This window comes from Phalangium opilio, unplaced genomic scaffold, assembly GCF_054372755.1.
Source record: "Phalangium opilio isolate 3A_F unplaced genomic scaffold, DU_Popi_V2 ptg000521l_1, whole genome shotgun sequence".
NCBI classification, from domain to species: Eukaryota; Metazoa; Arthropoda; class Arachnida; order Opiliones; family Phalangiidae; genus Phalangium; species Phalangium opilio.
The window spans coordinates 237,151-245,769 of record NW_028324240.1 but is presented as its reverse complement, the minus strand read 5'-3'; positions in this window follow the sequence as shown (position 1 = coordinate 245,769).

The following is an 8,619-nucleotide window of genomic DNA, read 5'->3' as shown; positions in this document are numbered from 1 at the left end:
GCGGAACTTATATGGGCAATGAAAAACGTCGTTTCCAATTGGTCTGCTGCATCCTGCAATGGGATCTCCGAAATATTCAAAGCCATGTTTGGCGATGCAGTTCCAAACCAATTTTCAATGGGAGAAACCAAATTGAGCTACCTAGTCAGAGAAGCTTTGGGGCCATATTTTAGAGAAATAATGCTAAATGATGCCAGTGGTTCCTATTACTCAATTCAGTACGACGAGACAACAAACTCTGAAGGCAAGAAAGAATTACAAATTGCGTTAAGATATTGGTCAAAATCCCAAAGCGTTGTCGTCGTGAAACATTTAGAAACCATGTTTATGGGGCATGCTAAAGGGGAACAGCTATCGAAAAACATTCTGCAGGCGATAAATAATGCTCAATTACCCACTAGTCATCTACTAATGATCGGTAGTGATGGGCCTAATGTGAGTAAAACCGTTTGGAGATCTATCAACGAAAATCTGCTCAAAGATAGACAGCATGGATTGATTGATGTTGGAACATGCAATATTCACATAATGCATAATGCCTTTCTCAAGGGCCTAGAGCAACTTAACGTCAACCCTTCAGACTTTGTACTGTCATTGTACTATTTTTTTCATGACACGCCCACAAGATGCGAAGATTTTCAGATGATACTTTTTGAACTAAACATTAAAGTCCGAATGTTCATCAAGCACGTTCCTTCTCGATGGCTGACCCTGGCACCAGCGTGTGAGCGCGTCGTTGAGCTATGGCCTGCACTCGAAAAGTACTTTTTGGTTTTTTTGCCCAAGAATCAGAAAAAGATAAACGAAAATGCTAAATACAAAACTATCATTCAGTCAATTAAAAACCCAACGATGAAGGCGAGCCTTTATTTTGTCATTTCATTCGCGAAGGTTTTTTCAAAGTTCACCGAACACTTCCAACGTGAAGAACCACTCATTCAAATTCTTTACGATGAAATAAGAAACTTGCTTTTAACCATTCTTGGTCGCTTCATCAAGAAAGATGTTTTAAAGAAAGCTACGAAATATGAAGAAACACTGGTCACTCTCGAAGCTAACCTACTTTCGAGAAAGGAAATGGAATGTGGAGAAAGTGTCAGAGAATGTTTGACAAACGTTTCAGAAAAATCTCAACTTGAGTTCCTAATCTGCGTTCAAAAGTGTTATGTTGAGTCATCAAAACATATCATAAAAAAAACTCCAGTTTCTCAAAGTATTGTCAAACATTTTCGGTTTTTACAGCCTGTTGAGAGAACAAAACCACGAAGTACAATGGACTTGACCAAAGTAGCTTCATCCCTTCCAATAAGGTTTCCAACTGATACACTTCTTGATGAGTGGAAACTGCTACAACTTGAGGAAGACCCTCCTTTGTGGGTTAAATCTCAACGAATTGAAAACTACTGGGCTTACTACTGTGATATGAAAAATGGTTTAGACGAAATTAAGTACCCAAATGTGTCGACACTAGTCAAAGCAAGCCTCACGTTGTCTCACGGCAGCGCTGATGTGGAACGCGGTTTTTCTAGATCCAGCCGGATTTTAACAGACGACAAAGCTTCAATGTCAATAAAGACCTTAAATGCCAGACTGACTGTGACATGTGGATTAAAGCAGTTTCATAACAAGCCAGAGCTAGTCCCCATTACAAAATCTCTGATTAAACTAGCTGGTAATGCTAATCAAAGTTACAGAATGGATTTAGAAAAAGCGCGAGAATTAAGAGAGAAGGCTGAGCAAAAGGAAAAAGAAGATCAGGAGGAAGTCGCGGAGCAAAGAAAGAGAGAAGAGCAAATGAAGAAAACTGCTCAAAGCATCAAGTCACTAGAAGAGCAACTTACTGAAAAGCAAAAAGAATTAACTAGAAACGAAGTTTCTTCAGATAAATTTTTGATGGAAGCCAATGAGAGACTGAAAAAAGCTTTAAAGAAAAAGGATTTATCGGAGATAAGTTTAGCTCAAACAATGATTGAGTGCATAACTAAAAAACGGTCAGAATGCTCTTCACAAGCCAATGAAATGTCAAATCTAAGCAAGAATATAAACAAAAGAAAGTCTGAAATAATATCCTATTTTGTCCAAAAAAAAAGAAAAGAGTAATTATAATAGTTTCCTAACTATTTGTGATATTTAAATCTTGTCATTTTACCTAATAAAGATGTCATTTTGTTTTACCAGTGGTCCCTTTTTAGTTCCTACTTTTAAAATTCTGGTCCCTATTTTACCCTATTTTTATCGTGAAAAGTCCCTTTTTCCCCTATTTATTTTTGAAATTTTGGTGGGAGCCCTGCAAACAATATGTTCAGGAACGCTGCTAAAATCAGATACATCCTTTCCATTTAGCAACCTTCGCATCGCTGCAACGCGATTACTTTCGAAAGCCATAATTATCAACTTTATCTCAATAATTTTTATTTTTACAAACCGTTAATCCTTTTCAATAAATGGTTTGAAAAAAAAGATCTACCTCTTATTATGGGCAGAAGCAGGTTCGCTTAGGCTTTTGGTTTGGATAGCTTAGGATGTCACCTCACGTGGAGAAAATGAATTTTTGTTGTAGATGTAAAACATCCAAACCCACCGCCAGCACAATGGTTGTCATGGTAACGTGGCAACCTTCTTCTTTGCCATGGCAACGGTTCGCGCATGGGTGGAGCTAGCCGGGGAAACCATTTGTATCTTCGTAATTTATTGCCGGGATACAAAATCCCGTGCTGTTCTGTGGACGCAAATGCCAAAATATATAGACCCTGGGTCCATCATCGTGTCTGACGGAGCCCCTATGTACATGAATTGTACGTTAATGGGCTTTCGGGAACACCTTACCGTGCTTCATAAGTACGAGTTTGTCAACTCGGAAGATTCCGAGAGTGTTTTAGAAAAGAGTATCAGGCTACTGATTACTCTAGGCGCATTCAAATTGAGTTGGATAACCGAGCTCAAGGAGAAAATGAACCGTTGACTCAGTACATCCATTGTTTATCGGAGTATTCTCACCGATTAGAAACACCGGAGTCTAAGTCGGTACAAATTCAGCGAGTCCTACGGCAGTGTCATCCGACATACCGTAGAATGCTAAGGGGGAAAGCTTTCGCTACCCTTGCTGAATTGGCTGAGGAGGCTAAGATTATTCAATCTGATCTCCAAGCCGAGGTAATGTACAGACTCCCACCGTCAATGGCGGAATCCTTGGAACCTGGTTTGGCATATGGGGCAAGCGCTACGATTGAGCAATCGCATCAATCGGTTAGCAAAGCCGTCAGTATGTCTGTTTCTGCGGATGCAAATGTATTTGCGGGAAACCAGATGGGAGTAGGATTGGCAGCCTTGGATCCTTACTCTTATTTTAGAGTACAGAGACAAGTGATGAGCGGAGTAAATACTCGCTCAGGTAATAATTCTGGTGCAACTTTTAATGCACATTCCAATGGCGGAAATTCAGTCCAAAGGAGAGGTAATCAGGGTATTGGGCGCTGTTACAAGTGCAACCAACCCGGCCATTTCAAAAGGGATTGTACTAATCCGGGAAATGGGCAAACGGAAATCCGAATTATTCTTGGGAGGGGCCTCGTGATAAAATTGAATGCAAAATAACGAGGGCCCAAAACCAGGCAAGAAATTCGAAAACTCGAATTTTCGCGCCATCGGTTAATCGCTGTTCCGATTTTGGCGGGAAAACTCCCCCATTATTGAGATTTCAAGCTATGGGTCAATCGTTCCTTGGCTTGTTAGATAGCGGATCGTCAGTTTCTTTGTTGGGCGATGAATTCATACCCATGTTCCAAGAACGAGAAATGGCGATAAAAGCTAATAGAAAAATGGTTAGATTCGGTCGCGGCCCATGCCGCGTAGCCGAAGGCATCCGTCTCCAGGTGTATTGGCCCGGAGGGAAAAGAAGGCAGCGCTTTCTTATTGTCAAGGTCTTACACCCTCAGTTATTATTGGGAGAGATTTTCTTCGAGGAACGGGGATAGACATTAGGTTAAGTGAAGGTGGGTGGTCAATCGGCCCCTTCCCTCAAAAAGTCATCCCGTTCGATACCGAAGAAATGGAAATAGGGACGTATAATTGTTTTGGCGAAATCGTCAAAAGTGACAAAGACCCCCAGACAGTGTTAAAAGGTTTAGCGTCGAAATCGACCTGTAGCAAAGATGAAAGAGCTAGGTTGGTTCATATGCTCTCGGAATTCCAAAGTATATTCACAAAGAAACCTGGCGAAACCTCGCTAATTGAGCACTTTATAGAGACTGGCGACGCTAGGCCTATAGCGTGTCATCCCCGTCCGGTTAGCAATAAGAAGAGGGAGTAGATCGACAGGGCTTATGATGAGTTGTTGGAACTCGGAGTTATATGACCATCCAATAGTCCCTGTGCGTCCTCCATAGTTCTTGTTGAGAAAGCTTACCCAAAGCCGGGTGAGATCAAACGGCTTTGTGTAGAGGTGCGAACGTTAAATGACGTGAATACCGCCGATAGGTATCCAATGCCTTCGATACCTGATATTTTAGCGTACTTAGGGAAGGCGCGGTATTTCACGACAATAGATCTCACAAAATGGTTCCTCCAAGTGAGGATGAAAGATAGCGATATACAAAAGACAGCTTTCGTGTGTCATAGGGGACTTTACGAATTCGTAAAGATGCCCTTTGGACTTAAAAACGCGCCGGCAACTTTCATGCGATTAGTTGACCATGTAAATGGAATTTCGTTCTCGGTTTTTATGATGACATCACCATATATTCCGAGACGTTTGAGGATCATCTGATCCACGTTCGAGAGATTCTAGGCCGCCTTAATGATGCCGGATTAACTATTGATCCGAGCAAGGTGCAACTTTGCACCAATACCGTTAATCTTCTCGGTTATAAGGTTGGCCCAGGGCGCTGTATGCCAAACCCGGATAAGTTTCGAGCGATTGAGGAATTCCCGATCCCTCGAGACGTGAAATCATTGCAAAGATTTCTTGGCATGATAGGTTAATACCGCCAGTTTATACCGAACTTTGCAGGAATAGCTCGTCCTTTTTTAACCTATTTAGGAAGGATTCCACGTGGCGTTGGGAGGAAACCCATACCAACGCTATGCGGGAGTTAGTGGAAAGGTAAAGAATACCTCGGAATTAGCTCTCACGTTTTGAATAAGAAATTTCTTATAAAAACCGATGCTAGAAGCGACGGCTTGGGTGCAGTATTGGCACAAGAGACAGATAGAGAGTTAATGCCTATCTGGTTTATAAGTCGTGGGCTGACTCCAGCAGAGCGTAATTATTCCACTACGGAATTAGAATGTCTTGCAGTATTATTCGCTCTTAAGAAGTTCAAAATGTATGTTGAAGGTACTGATGTGATAATTGAAACCGACCATCAGGCGCTTAAACGCTTAAGAAGATGAAAGAGCCAGTTGGAAGATTAGCTCGCTGGTCTCTAGGCCTCCAACCATTTAATTACGAGGTGCGATACCGTCCTGGTAAATTAAATCTGGTAGCTGATGCTCTAAGTCGGGCACCAATCGAAACCGAATTGGCCGATGAAGAAGCCGTCATGTTGGTTGCAAATGAAGTAGTGGGTGGTAACACACCCAAGTTTGGTTTACCTTTTAATAGAAAGGCGGTAATAAAATCCTAAGCTACTGATCCAGAGTTATCTCGCTTGATTTAGTCATTGTCATTCACTTTTAATTTGATTAATCTGGTCCTGTATAATCCTATAATTTGATTAATCTGGTCCTGTATAATCCTATAATTTGATTAATCTGGTGTTGTATAATAATATAATTTGATTAATCTGGTGTTGTATAATACTATAATTTGATTAATCTGGTTCTGTTTAATCCTATAATTTGATTCATCTGGTCCTGTTTAATCCTATAATTTGATTAATCTGGTCCTGTATAATCCTATAATTTGATTAATCTGGTGTTGTATAATACTATAATTTGATTAATCTGGTGTTGTATAATACTATATTTTTTTAATCTGGTCCTGTTTAATCCTATAATTTGATTAATCTGGTTCTGTTTAATCCTATAATTTGATAAATCGGGTCTTGTATAATCCTATAATTTGATTAATCTGGTCCTGTATTATCATATAATTTGATTAATCTGGTCCTGTATAATCCTTTAATTTGATTAATCTGGTCCTTTATAATACTATAATTTGATTAATTTGGTTCTTTATAATACTATAATTTGATTAATCTGGTCCTGTATAATCCTATAATTTGATTAATCTGGTCCTGTACAATCCTTTAATTTGATTAATCTGGTTCTTTATAATACTATAATTTGATTAATCTGGTCCTGTGTAATCCTATAATTTGATAAATCTGGTCCTGTATAATCCTATAATTTTATAAATCTGGTCCTGTATAATCCTATAATTTGATTAATCTGGTCCTGTATAATCATATAATTTTAATTAATCTGGTCCTGCATTATCCTATAATTTGATTAATCTGGTCCTGTATAATCCTATAATTTGATTAATCTGGTTCTCTATAATACTATAATTTGATTAATCTGGTCCTGTATAATCCTATAATTTGATTAATCTGGTCCTGTACAATCCTGTAATTTGATTAATCTGGTCCTTTATAATACTATAATTTGATCAATCTGGTTCTTTATAATACTATAATTTGATTAATCTGGTCCTGTATAATCCTATAATTTGATTAATCTTGTCCTGTATAATCCTATAATTTGATTAAGCTGGTCCTGTATAATCCTATAATTTGATTAAGCTGGTCTTATATAATGCTATAATTTTGCGAAGAGAATCCTATTGTATTAAAAATTCTCTAAAAGAGTTGAGGGCCTGCATTGCAGTTTAGTATATACGAGAAATCTTTAGTCGAGAGTGGCGACAAGGCGCATTGCTATAAATTATGAAAGGGGAAAGAAGTAACGTTCGTGATGCTCTCATACTTTTTGAAAGCTCGACACTTAAGAAGGGGCCCTTATTGTCGGGCTGCGGGCGGGCCCAACAAACGTCGATACGCCACTGACCCTGAGACTGAAAATAACTTCTTATTCCATTTTCGACATCAAGAAAAAGACTATGCCATAGACGGAAAATCGGAAAACCAACTATTAGGAAACATGTTAACCATAGGAAGAAAAAAAAATGAGAACGCGGTGGGAGAAACATTTAATTGATGGAAAAGTCCACATACTTTTTAAGGCCACCAAAAAAATTAAGCAAGGGGATGAAATTTTATTCGATTATAACATGGGAGCATTAATGAAAAAGGGGGAAAGTTTGCCAGATTAGGCGAAATAATTTTTGTGTAAATAAAATGAGAAAGGAATTGAATTTTAAGTGCACCAAATCCATTTGATTAATATTGACATGAAATAATTTTATTTCTAAAAATTAAACTCTCTGAAAAAAAAATGTGACACGAATTATATTTTGATTATACGAATAAAACCAATTGATTAATTATGACACCCCTAGTCTGTACTTGCTTATGGAATTCCGTGGATACTTATCTTAAACATTCCATGAATACTGAACTTAATTAATCCATGAACACCTTAATAGATCAATGAATACTTACCTTAATAGATTCATGAACACTTACCTTAATAGATTCATGAACACTTACCTTAATAGATTCATGAACACTTATCGTAAAAATTCCATGAATACTTACCTTAATTATTCAATGAACACCTTAATTATTCAATGAACACCTTCATTATTCAATGAACACCTTAATTATTCAATGAACACCTTAAATATTCCATGAACACCTTAATAGATCAATGGTTACTTACCTTAATAATACCATGAACAGTTACCTTAATAGATCCATGAACACTTACCTTCATAGATCCATGAACACTTACCTTAATAGATCCATGAACAGTTTCCTTAATAGACCCCTGAACGCTTACCTTAATAGATTTATGAACACTTACCAGAACATCTTATTTTTAGCTATATTTAAGTAATAAAACTATTAATTTACTTTTGTTTTTATTTGAATACTAATGCACCATTTGTCTAAATGTTACTGGTCATTTCGACGAACTTTAAATAATTACTTATGATTCAATTTACAGTTGATGACATCCCCTAAATTGTTTCTTTTCACGTGGTTTTAAGATTTTAAATTTATCGGTCATTTATGGCAGAATCTGCGCGGAAATCTGGTAAAACGAGAATCACTAGCAAATTATTAAAGTTTATTAAACATTCGGGTCTTCATACTTTAATTATAACCAGTTTAAGATGAATTTCGAAAATTTTATTGAAAATAAAGATTTTTTAATTCTGTCATATATGACAGAGTGCCGGTGGAACTCTGACAAACCAATCCTAAAGAGATAATAAAGCTGTTTTTGACAACGTAATGATTATATAACCGTGTAAAAATTTCAAATAGCGTAGAAATTTGACTTATGTTATATATGCCAGATCTTCAATTTTTAGATTTCTTCAAGTAATTAAACTATTAATTTACTTACTTTGGTATTGTTTGAATAATAATGCACCAATAGTCTAATTTTTACTGGTCGTTTCGAGGAACTTTAAATAAGTACTTATGTTTCAATTTACAGTTCATGACACCCCCTAAATTGTTTTTTTCACGTGGTTTAAAGAATTTAAAT